General features: G+C 40.6%; 1 protein-coding gene across 1 annotated transcript in view; it reads left to right on the forward strand.

Moving 5' to 3' along the window:
- The first annotated feature begins 7133 nt into the window (after positions 1 to 7133).
- UCHL3 (ubiquitin C-terminal hydrolase L3) overlaps positions 7134 to 13396 on the forward strand; it is a 43422-nt gene continuing 37159 nt past the window's right edge. The window contains exon 1 of the mRNA XM_059995635.2: positions 7134 to 7267. The gene's annotated coding sequence lies outside the window, so the exon portion shown is untranslated. The remainder of the gene's footprint in view (positions 7268 to 13396) is intronic.

Raw genomic sequence — 13396 nt, forward strand, 5'->3', positions numbered from 1 at the left:
AGTTATCTAGATCACAAATTATCTCCATTTTAAAGTTGAGAAAATGGAAATTCAGGAATGTTAATATCAGCTAACTAATAGATAAAACTTCAAACTCTGGTTTTAATTTACGGTCTGCAATCTAATTTCAGAGAACTCCAGAGGGGTTTAGCGCTCCCAGTGTACCTGCTGAAATCCTTTTCCAGCTGCCTTGTGCTAATTGAATGTTCTATTTATACTCCAGGCTACTGAAAAATATGGATGATTGTGTGTGTGTTTGTGTGTGTTGCAGGGGTGTTGGGGGAAGTAGATAGTGGTGGAAATCCACGGGCAGCCTGAGCAACGATGCAGAACGGAGAATAAGCATGATCAGTGATGCTAGAATCATAGAGGTTTTAGAGCTTAAAGCAGAGTACGTACCACAGATTGTTAGATTTGGGGCCAAATTTGACGGACCTACATATTTAAAACAAAACACAGCAAGTAAGACAAACTCTATCAGAAACTGAATGGCAATGCATTTAGATAGGTTTTATGTGTTCCATATTGTCACTGTCCCACATTCTTCTTTCAGCTCACCTGGCCGAGTCACACATTCACCTGAAAGCTGCACGACATACTTTTTAACCTTTGGCTTAAGGGGAACTTATAGAGTCTCATTTAAAAAATGAGACCTAAATAGATTAAGGGCCTGGCTTATAGAAACACAACAATATTATGTTAGTCGTGATTTCTGATCAGGTGCAGACAATTTTTCATCCATACTGTGGACAGATGAGACCAAATTGTGTTAAGTTTTGATGTGTCCTTTTTTTTAAGTTAATTTTTATTTATTTATGTATTTATTTTTGGCTGTGTTGGGTCTTTGTTGCCACGCGCGGGGGGTGTCTCTAGTTGCTGTTAGTGGGGGCTCCTCTTCGTTGCGATGCGCGGACTTCTCACTGCGGTGGCTTCTCTTGTTGCAGAAGCACGGGCTCTAGGCTCGCGGGCTTCCGTAGTTGTGGCTTGTGGGCTTAGTTGCTCCAAGGCATGTGGGATCTTCCCCGACCAGGGATCGAACCCTTGTCCCCTGCATTGGCAGGCAGATTCTTAACCACTGCGCCACCAGGGAAGTCCCGATATGTTCTTAAGTATTGCAAAAAGGCTATGTTTTAGGATGGTTATTTGGCAATGCAACAAAGGCTAAAGGCAGATACAGCATGAAGACAGCTGGACTTATTCCTATTATGACAAGTAATATAAGACAGAGTAATCATGGTGGTGTGCCATGAATGAGTTACAGGTGTGTAGCGAAATTGACACCACCACCACCACCACCCCACCACCCCGCCATAGCCCTAAGGAAAGCCAGGTGAGGCCTCATCCTAGAAGATTCCCTGAGCTGGTTATGACTGCAATGACAACCTTATTTGATTAAGTCAGGTGTTGTACAAATACCGAATTTCATCAATTGTTAGATGCATATTTTTTCGCATCTGACTCCTGAGAAATCATACTGCACATTGCATCAGATGGCTGCTTACAGTGGCGGGTAGGCAGGCAGCAGGTATGACTCAGTTGTTTTTGCAGGTGTATATGTGAACTTGGTTACAGCTGTTCAACACTTCTATTGAATCACAGGTATTGCTGGCTGTGTACATACTATGTTTAAATGCCATGTGAAATGCCTTTAAAAAGATTATGCTGTTGAGGAGCAGCTAAGCCCGTGTGGCACAACTACTGAGCCTGCGCTCTAGAGCCCGCGAGCCACAACTACTGAGCCCACGTGCCACAACTACTGAAGCCTTGGCGCCTAGAGCCCGTGGTCGGCAACAAGAGAAGCCACCGCAATGAGAAGCCTGCGCATCGCAACGAAGAGTAGCTCCCGCTCGCTGCAACTAGAGAAAGTCTGCACACAACAACGAAGACCCAACACAGCCAAAATAAATAAATAAATAGACAGACAGATAAATAAATAAATAAGTGTTCCTTTAAAAACAAAAATTATGCTGTGATTTGGCATAAAAAAAGTTACCAGGAATGGAACCAGGCATGGAAAGAGAACAGTGTGTTGTAAACTTAGATCAGTAAGGCAAATATGGGTTATTGGAGGAACGACCAAAATTCCATGTGTTCTTACAAATCAACCAAATTACAATTCCTAAAAAAGGTGGATATACTTGAGTAGATAAAACAAAAGTGTTGCTTATTTCAGTTCAAGGTTGGAGAAGTTGCCAGATCCCTCAGAATATAAGAAAGAAATTTATAAAAATGAGAGAGCAGTTTTTGAGTCTCAAATACTTTCGTTAAGACATCAAACATCAGTTTGTCAAAAACTTCCCAGCGTGTTTGAATAGAAGCTGCTGAATTTGCAACAGTTGCTGAAAAAAATGAAACTATGAGTTAGTCATGTAGGAAATAACATTTTTCGGAGGTTCAACTGCATGTTTTTATTTGGTTATTAGAATTTGGGGCAGCTGTATCAATTATCTGACGACTCCTTTGAATTTGAGTATGAAAATTTTTGGTAGATATAGCAGTTAGGTGTTGCTGTGTAAAAAAGCCCTGCCCCCCACAAATTCCCAATGTCATACTACAAACAAACATTTATTTAGCTTACATGTCTTGGGAGTTAGCAGTGAGTTGGCCAGTGGAGGCTGGGCTCAGCTGAGGCGTTTCTGCTGTGTTCCAGGTGTCCTTACTCTCTTCCTGGAACCAGCAGGCTGGCCCAAGCTCATTCTTCTCCAGGTGATGACACAAGTACAAACAGCAAGCAGAAGCTTATTCAGGCCTGGATTTCGAACTGGCATACAATTATTTCTGCCTCATTTCATTGACCAAAACAAATCACATGGCTGAACTCAATGTCAAGGAGTGGGTAAATATACAGTTAATTCTCATTATAAAGCTACCACAAATGCTGAGTTAGTAAATACTGAACCATTGCTCCTAGTGGAAACAGGTTAAGTTCCTGTGAGCCTCTGGTCACATTTTAATCAACAAATCAACACATTTTTTATGTGCATTTTTGTTGAAAGTCCCCACATTTAATCTATATTGTTGATTCGTAAACAGTGATCCCAGGGCTAACAGCACTGTAACTCATGCCTGAAGGAACTTATCTAATACATGTATTTTCTCTATAAGGCACATCACAGTCTTCCTGTGTGTGGGAACACAAAACAGCACATGAGCACAATGCTTGGGGCCATTTTATACAATGAAATCATCAACAAAAACACACAAATGCCTTAAAAATGTGGCACTAAATAGACTGCGAAAAGGACACATTTCCAATACAAGACCTTGAACAAGAACGCAGAGCACAGACTTGCTTGACCTCAGCTGGGAACTCAATTTTTTTGCCACGCTGAGCATGTCTGTGAATGACCTTGAAAGTGACATGGGTACTGATTTGGGGGTTACAAATAAATGTTAGCAAGTAGGTAAATTCAAAACGCAGAACCCATGAATAATGAGGATTGACACTACTTTGCCTCTAGTGGAAAAAACTTCAGTGTTACATGACAAAGGGTATAGATAAAGGAAGAATTAAAACATAGGGACCTGGGCTTCCCTGGTGGCACAGTGGTTGAGAGTCCGCCTGCCGATGCAGGGGACACAGGTTCGTGCCCCGGTCCGGGAAGATCCCACATGCCGCGGAGCGGCTGGGCCCGTGAGCCATGGCCGCTGAGCCTGCGCATCCGGAGCCTGTGCTCTGCAATGGGAGAGGCCACAACAGTGAGAGGCCCGCGTACCGCAAAAAAACAAAAAACAAACAAAAAGAAACATAGGGACCTTATACATATGTATAACTGAATCACTTTGTTGCACACCAGAAACAACATTGTAATCAACTCTACTTCAATTAAAAAATTAAAAAACAAAACAACAACAGAAAAAAAGGGAGCCAATAATGCAGAATCTTGGGCCCCATCTTAGACTTATTGAATCAAAATCTGCATTTCAGATTCCCTAGGTATTTGTATGTACATCCAAGTTTAACAAGTACTGGACTCAATACCATGGTGGGTATATGCATGCCAGAGGCTGAGAATTAAACCCTACAAAGATCAGAGGCTACTACATTCATAAAGTTTTTTTTTCTTTCTTTCTTTCTTTCTTTCTTTCTTTCTTTCTTTCTTTCTTTCTTTCTTTCTTTCTTTCTTTCTTTCTTTATTTTGGCTGCATTAAGTCTTCATTGCTGTGCGCGGGCTTCCTCTAGTTGCGGTGAGTGGGCTTCTCATTGTGGTGGCTTCTCTTGTTGCGGAGCACGGGCTCTAGGCGCGCGGGCTTCAGTAGTTGTGGCACACGGGCTTAGCTGCTCTGCAGCATGTGGGATCTTCCCGGACCAGGGATTGAACCCGTGTCTCCTGCGTTGGCAGGCAGATTCTTAACCACTGCACCACCAGGGAAGTCCCTCATAAGGCTTTTATGGGTCCAAAGGTCTAGCCCATAATGGGACAGCCTCTCTAAGATGAAGGATAAGCTATTGTACCCTGCAAGAGGCAGAGCACTTGGTGGGTTTCTGGCTTTTGGATGCAGCATACATCACATTTGGGAATACAGGTGCAACACGTTTATTGGGTGTTATGGATGGCTGCCAGTTTGAGTAGATCCCTGAGCAAGAGAGTCCTCTGCAGCAAGTCCATGCTGGAATGCAAGCTACCTTCTGTTTGGCCCTAGATCTCAGCAGATCCAATGGTGCTAGAGAGGTCCACGCTGTGTGGAGTCCTAGGGAAGCCCTAACAGGAGGGTCACAGTGCAGGACCTCAAGGTTCTGGACCAACGCCATTCCTCTGACAGTAAGTCATTTGAAAAACAACCCCTGGCATGCCACTAAGAGCCTGGCTGTGCAACTGAAGTGATTATGCAACTATGGCTTCCCATGATGAGCTGGACATTTCAGATGTACCACCTCACAGTTGGGTGGTATTGCAACAATCTCTCAGATAGATAAGGAGAATGGGGAGTCTTGGAAATTCCTTGGAAGTTGAATAGTGGCCAGAAGAACATGAGTGGGAGAGTTGGAAGTTCCCCAAGAAAGCCAAGCTCAGTGTAATTATCTTTTCCTCACTCCCTAACTGCTCCTCTCCCTGCATTCCCTCTCTTGGGTGCAGCAGTAACACGCACTCTACCCCAGGTCAGATCTCTGGAGTCGTCATTGACAGTGCGGGCTCAGCAGTAGGATACCCCCTTCAAACAGTATCTCTTTAATCTATGCCTGCCCTTCCTGCCCCTCCGTCACCGCTACTGCCTTAAGTAAGTCTCTCATCATTTCACTCTGGCAAATTTTCCACATTATTGAAAATGGGGTTTATGCATATCTGATTATTCCATTCACTCCTCAAATATTTATTGAGCATCTACTATGTGTCAGGCACTGGGTTAGGCTTTGGGGAAAACGATGTGAGGAATTCAAAAATGACATTGCTGCAGGCCTTATGGAATTCACAGCCTGATGGAAAAGAGAGATGAAAATTCTCCTTAAAATCCTTCAGCGGTTCCCCGCTGTTTTCAGTATGAAGCCCAGATATCTTGACCAGTTAGTCCCTTCCTATCTCCCCAAAACTGTCTCTAACCACTGCCCTTCAGTCTTGCAGGCTCTGCAGCCACAGTGCACACTTTCCCTTCTTCCGAGCACCCTCCTCTCTGACTGGCTACCATCGACTTTTTTAAGGGCTCACTCTAGCTGTCCACTTCCTCCAGGAAGCCTTCTGGACACTCCCTTTCCCCGTTAGCTGCCCTTTTGTGTAGTTTCACCAACCTCATGCTACCACTATCACACGTGTATCACACTTCATCGTGATTCTTCGTTCTTTTGTCCACCTCTTCTACCCTACTGTAAGCTTAGCTTTGTGTACCCAACACTTAGTTACAGCTTCTGATTCATAACAGGTACTTGACATTTTTTCTACACGTAACTGTGTAGGTATATAGAAATGTTCCCCACTCTGTAACAGCAGACAAGGCCGACATATCACTTCTGCACCCTGGCAAAGGAGCTTCTGAGCACGACTGGCGTCCTCTGGGTGCGGGGCCTCCTGACTGGCAGCGCCCAGGTCCCTCCCTCGACGAACAGGACTCAGCGGCGCGCCCCCTAGCGTCTCCGGCTGATGATACAGGCACGGGAGGGCGCCGGAGAGCACGCGGTCCCAGACCCGCGCTTGGCGCATGCGTGGCACTGGAGAAGTCCCGTCGGTTCGGAAGAGTCCAAGCGCGAGGGGAGAGAGCTGAGATTCTTTTCCCTTCTGCAATAGGAAGCTGGCTCCTATTCTTTTCCTCTCCGATTGCATCTTAATTTAAAGTGGAAACCTTGACTTGTGGTTCTGTAGCGAGCGATAAAGGAGCTAGAGTGTTGTTAGACTTTTCTAAGTCTCTCGGCACCCCTCCCTCGGGGCGCAGGGTTGGACGGGTCCAGGTCAGGAGCAAGGGGGCGGAAGCGGCGGCGGCTGTCAGAGCTGGAGAAGGGCCGGGCGGAGTGGCCATGGAGAGTCAACGCTGGCTGCCGCTGGAGGCCAATCCCGAGGTGAGCGTGGCTCGGGTCTTGGCCTGAGGCCGCGGGCGGGGGCGGAGGGCACCGGGCTGCCGCCTCTAGTCCCGGGCAGTTTGTCGCTAAATGGTGTTCTCTGTTTCGTTTTCAGGTCACCAACCAGGTGAGTGAGGTGTCTTGTCGCTTGGGACCCTGGCCGCCTACACCCCTGCACTCCCCAGGAGTCTGGGATTTAACTCCGTGAGGGTCCTTCTTGCTCACCTTCAGACGGGCGTGCCCTGTTTGCGGCCGCTTCCCTTCCACCTGGGTCCTGGAGATGCTCCCAGCTGTCTCTGGTCCCATTCCCCGTCATCAGCGTTTCCTGGGTTTTTTGGGTCAGAGGTTTTGAGGGACGTTCACCCCGTATTCCAGTTCCTCTTCTCTCTTCGTTTTGCCTCCTGCTAGTGCCGAATCCATGATTGTCCCAGCCCTGTACCTTCTAGGTGACTAATTTGCCTGCAGCACCTGACTCCAAGCTTTGTAAAGGCTCCCACTCAGTCCTTGTAATCTCATCCGCCACTTGCACCATGAAATCATGTTCCAGTCATCTTCTTTCGCCCGATCAAGTCACTTCTCTTCTCCGCCACGCCCCCTTTCTCTTCCAGTTTCTTAAAAGTGGAATTTAGTTGCTTTTATACCATAGGAAAGCTCAATTCCCACGTCATCCTTTGCCAGCTACAACCCTTTAAGTTCGTTTGGGTGTTGGAGGTTCGGGATGGGGAAGGAAGAGGGAACATCTCGCAGCCTCTCGATCAGAAGGACAATAAGTGCTACCAGGTATAAACTTTTTATTTGCTCAGGTGTATTTTGTCTTCTCCTGTTTTTCATTCTCAACAGCAAGTTTACTTTTTACTGCCCTCTTAGTTTATCATACTTCTCCCCGCCCCCAATAATCTTCCTTCTCATCACCAAGGAATAATGATTCATCCTGTACTTCATTGGTGTTCGGTTTTGAAAGCTTGTAGAAAATTCCTTATATAAAGAAAGCAGATAGAAGTGCTTTATTTTAATGTTGTCAGCAAACTATTTTTTTATTCGGGTTTATTACATGCTATTGAAATGATTATTACTGCCTTAATTCTTGTCTCTTTAGTAATCTAGTAATTTAGTAATGAACAAAGCTTGGAACACAGCATATATCTTTCATGTTATTAAGGTGGCATTTCCTATCAATATTAATTTTCTTTTGTTTTACCCTCTTTGACATTTGTTGTTCATTTTTTTGCCTAAAACATTTTGACAGCTTTGTAAAGAAAAAAATTTTCCCTCTGAAGAAGTCAGTATTTACAACTTCTTATTTAGTGCCCTAGGAAGGAAGCATATTTCTCTCAGACCTAATTCCAGATATTTTTATAACTTTGGTTAAAAATCAATTTACCGTATATCTGGGCTCTGTTCTATTCTATTGATCTATGTGTTTGTTTTGATTACTGTAGTTATATTACTGTGGTCTTGAAATTAAATAGTATGAATTCTCAAACTTCATTCCTTTTCAAAATTGTTTAGGCTGTTTTAGTTTCTTTGCCTTTCGATATAAATTTTAGAATCAGCTTGTCAACTTACACAAAAAATTTTGGTATGATTTTGATGACTAGGCTTATAGATATATTTAGGGGAAAATTAACATCATAACAGTATTGAGTCTTGCAATCCATGAAGCTGGTGCCTCTCATCATTTACCTGGGTCTTTGATTTCTCTCAACAGTGGTCTGTCGTTTTAGCATGTCGATCTTGCACATTTTTTTGTTTGTTTATACCTAAGTATTTAATGATTTTTGGTGCTATTGTAAATGATGGTGTTTTAAAATTTCATTTTCTAGTTGTCCATTGCTATGTATAGAAGTATAATTTATTTTTACATGTTAACTTTGTCCTGCTGCTGTGCTAAATTCACTTACTCTAGTGGCTTTTTTTGGTAGATGCTTTGGGATTTTCTATACAGACAGTCATATTCTCTGTGGTTAGACTGTGTTATTTTTCCCTTTTCAGTCTGTATGCTTTTTATTTATTTTTCTTGTTGAACTAGTTAGGACCTTTAATACAAAATTGAGTAGGATGGAGAGAGAGAGGACATCCTTGTCTTGTTCTGGAACTTAGAGGGAAAACATTTGATTTTTGATCATTAGATATGTTAGGTGTAGGGTTTTGGTAGATGCTTTTTTATCAGGTTAAGGAAGTTCCCTTCTTTTCCGAGTTTGCTGAGAGTTTTTATCATGGATCACTGTTGAATTTTCTTAAATGACTTTCCTATATCTCTTGAAATGATCATTTAAGGAAGAAATAATACTAATCCCACATAAACATAGAAGAGGGGGGCACTTCTCAACTCATTTTATGGCCAGCATTACCAGACAAGCCGTAATAAGAAAAACTGCAGACTTTCCCTCATGAACATGGATGTAAAAATCCTCTACAAAATATTTGCAAAGAGAATGCAGCAGTATATAAAAAGGATAGTGTATCTTGATGAAGAGCCGTTTCTTCTGTTATTGCAAAGCTGGTTCACTATTCTAAAGTCAATCAGTGTAATTAACTGTATCAACAGACTAAAAAATACAATCATTTTTAGATGATACCATTATTATTTTTAATAAGATGTAAGCTTATATAATTGGAAACCTATATTCTAAACCTATGTTCTAATTGGAAACCTTTGTTCCTGAGTAATCTTGGTAGACTATAAAACACATTCACTTATTCACATCAATTAAATAATATTTGAGGGGCACCTTTTGGAATACCAGATATCTGTGCAGGAGCTGGTTATATTTGGTGATGAAAACATTTATGGTTTTCTGCTTTTCAGTCCATTGGGAAGACAGACAATAAACAAGTAAGCAAACAAATAGTTAGCAATTATTATAAGTGCAGTGGAGAAAATTAATGGTACAGTGATGAAGACCATCAGGGAAAACATACTAGGTTGGATGGTCACAGGAGGCCATTCTGTGGTGACATAAACAGAGAAAAGATATTATTAGTATATGATTGTACACTATTTCTGGCATGCTTTGGTGTGGTTAAGTTTGTTTTAAATTTATTTTCTTTAATTAAAAAAATTTTTTTTGTGTTAGTTTCTGCTTTATAACAAAGTGAGTCAGCTATACATATACATATATCCCCATATCTCTTCCCTCTTGTGTCTCCCTCCCTCCCACCCTCCCTATCCCACCCCTTTAAATTTATTTTTTAAAGAAGTAATGTACATTTAGTGGGAGAATGGACAAGTATCTAAGAAGTAATCAGTGTAACCAAAATTTTTGTAGTTGTTTCTTTATTCTCTTTATGTTAGTGGCAGAACTGAGGATCGAAAATGAATGGAAATTTAATTAACTCACTCAGAATTTGGAAAATTTATAAATTAAGCCACAGATTAATCCCAACAACAATATCCATCCCCACCTTTTCTTCTTTCCTCAATTGAATGGAATCATAGGCCTTTTACTTATCTTGATTTCACTCTGTTACCATTTGTTGCTTGCATGTGTCATTATACTCAGTGTGAGCAAACACTGTTTAGTGCTCTAACAATGCCTAATTGGTATAAGAATGATTAACACATGTCTACTATATGAAGGTTGTTAGTAACTGTTAGACGTTAACTAGTAACCATATGTCTCAGTAGATGTAGTAAGTAGTGATTTCTTTTGTTGGTTTATATGCTGTCACTGCCTTCTCAGGATATTTTGTCTTGCTATAGGTAGGACTTACCTAGAATAAAATCAGTTAAATGATAGAAAAAATTATTTAAAAAATTGAAGCTCCATTTTATTTACATATGCATTTAAGGGGTAATAGCAGCTTGTAGCTGATGGAAAGTTACAGGTAATTAAGCATCAGGAATTATAACATTTTTTTTAAAAGAACATTTTGTGATGTGGGCAATCATAGAATTTCCTTTTATGACCACACTAGATTTTCATCTTGATTATGTTTTGTGATTGAGTATTGCACAGCCACATTATGTAATTTTAAATATTGTGTTTTAGAACCACCCATTTCTGATGTGGAAATTCCCTATAAATATTCCTAATTGTGGATTTTATTGAATAGGCAAAATATTTTCTGGCTGAAGGAAAAGAAATTTACTTAACGTAATTGTTGTATTTAGTTGCTTAGTGTTGGAAAAAGATTTAGAAGTCATCTGCTATTATTGCCATGAACATACAAATATTCATTAGTTAGTGTTTCCCATCTTGGGAAAAACACCCTTGTTACCCTGACCTCCTCCACTACCTCCTCTCTGTTTCCCTTCTTTGTAAATTTTCACAAAGCATTGTCCATAGACGCTCTTGCTACTTTCTTATCAGCGTTTTTTTTTCCTGTATTCACTCCCATCTAGTTTGCTTCTATCCTCACCATTTCATAGTAACTACTTTTCTCAAGTTTACTAATCACGACTTGGCCAGATCCAGCGTTCACTTTTCTGTCACCATTTTCTTGATCTCTCAGCAACATTTGGTAGAGTAGCCCACTCCATCCCTCTTGAAACATCTTTTCTTGGCTGCTGTGATAATTCTGGTTTTCCTCCTATTTCTCTGACTGCTTCTTAGATTTGCCTTTGCTGGATCATTTCCCTTCCAATTACTAAGGAGTTCCTCAGAACTTTGTCCTACACTGCTAATCTTTTTATATTTTCTGTTGTATAGCACTAGTACTGTCAGTTGTCACCTATTCTGTGTGACAGATCCTGTGTTCCTCCAAGTCCTGACTTCTCTACAGAATTGGAAACTACTATATTCAGCTACCGCTTTTACAGTATATCTCATTTGGATGTCTTATAGATATCTCAAATTTAACATGGCTGAAAAAGAAATCTGGCTTTACATCCTCTCATTTCTCCTGCAAATCCACTTCCCCAGTCTTTTAAGGGTACCACCATTTATACAGTGCCCAAGTCAATGTCATTAATTCTTCACAACTATGCTAGTTTGGAGAGGCCATTCTTGTACTGATTTAATTTCTTGGGTTTGAATCTCTGCTCTGAGACTATAGGCAGTTACCTAGCCTCTTTGTACCTCAGTTTCTTAGTTTCTTATAACCCCTCCTAATCCTGTAAAATTGTTGTAAGGATGAAATAAATTGCTGCATGTAAATTATGTGTGGCAATGTATAGAACAAAGCATGCACTCTGTGAAGTTTACTGTTTTTAATATTTTTCTTGACCTAACCTCTCAGATCCAATGATCCGCAACTCTGGTAGACTCTTCTTTCAGAATCTATCCCAAACCTGGCCATTCTGTTCATTTCTACCACTACGTACCAAGCCACCATCATCATTTGTTTGGACAACTGCAGTAGCTTCCTGACTAGTTTTGCTGCTTCTCCCTTTACCTCCCTAAAATATATTCTCAATATACACCCAAGGAGATTTTATAAAAATGCAAATCACGTCTGTGTTTCCCTGCTTAAAACACTCAAAACACAAAACGGCCTTCCATTGCTTGTCCTTAGAATGCACTTCAAGCTGCTTACTATGGCCTGATGGGGAGGTACTGCCTGCCTCCCACTTTTGCTGGGCTGCAGTCTTTGAATGCCCGTCCTGTTCCTGCTTCAGTCTTTGTACTAGCTCATCCTTTGCTTGAATCATTCTGATCTGGGTTGTTTAATGACTGGTTCTTGTCATTTGTGTCTTAACTTAAAGTCCTCTCCTCAGTGAGTCTTTCCTCATTATGCAGGTCATGTTCCTTCCTTTTCCCACCACTGGCCCTGAATCTACACTGACATCATGTCTTGTTTTCTTTTTTTCATAATACTTAACCACCTTGTGAAATTATCTTGTTTATGTGTTTACTTGTTTATTGTGTGTATCATACCACTAGAATGTAAGTTCTGTGAGAACAAGGACAAGTCTGAAGTACTTAGAATGGTGCCTGGCCCATAGGGGGCTCTCAACAAATAGTTATTGAATGGAAGAATGAATAAATTTTATGTAGCTCCTTTCATGCTCCAGAAAATCTTTCTTAAAATTATCTTTAATGTCATGAATCTTTTGCTTGAATACTTCAGTGAGCAGTATTCGATCTCATAAAGTGATTTAGTTTTTTATTATCATGAGAATAATGTATAATTAGAAGAATTATATTTCTTTATATTGAAACAAAATCTGCTTTCCTGTAACTTCCTCCAGTTGTCTGTCATCCTCCCATTGAAACCATACAGAGTAAATCTAATCGCTTCTTCATGATATTACTAGAAATATTGGGGGAAAAGGATTATAATAATTTAAGTTTTCTTCGAACATGCCCAGATTCTCCAGCTGTGATGTCTTCCAAAACCTTATCATTCCTGGTGACCTTTCTTTGAGCCTGATTATTTGTTGTCATCCTTCATAAAATAGGCCTACCAGAGCTGATATCATATTCCACTCTGAATAATCTGTGTTGAAATAGTGTGTTACTAAATTATCCCGAGTAATACAACTTTTAAAGCAGATCAGCATTGCATCACTTACGTTGACAATTGTGTAGTCCATACTGAGCCTGCAGTAAAGTAAACTCCTTTTTTTCTTGGTTCCTACATAAAATGTTTTTAGTATTTCCCCATTCTGTACTTAAGTAATTTCATTTTTGTTTGTTTACTAAATAGCTATTAAAATTCATTTGGCTGGTTTCCAGACTTTAAAAACCATTGTTTTCTCATTTAACTATTAGTTATTTTCCTAGTTCTGCATCTAGCAGTTACTACTAGTATACTTTTACTAGTAGTGATATCAAGCAATTACTAGATAAGTATAATTTCTGTCATAACCCAAATCATTAGTAAATTAGTAACAAGGCAGAATCTATTGCTGTCCTGAGCTGGCCATTAAAGACCAGAGCAAGTGACTTAAGAACAAATTTGAAAGGAAGGTAGATTTAATTTTTCTTTTGTTTTTATATATTTATGTAATCAGAGTTTTTGTTA

Source organism: Delphinus delphis, chromosome 18 (assembly GCF_949987515.2).
Source record: "Delphinus delphis chromosome 18, mDelDel1.2, whole genome shotgun sequence".
Lineage (NCBI taxonomy): Eukaryota > Metazoa > Chordata > Mammalia > Artiodactyla > Delphinidae > Delphinus > Delphinus delphis.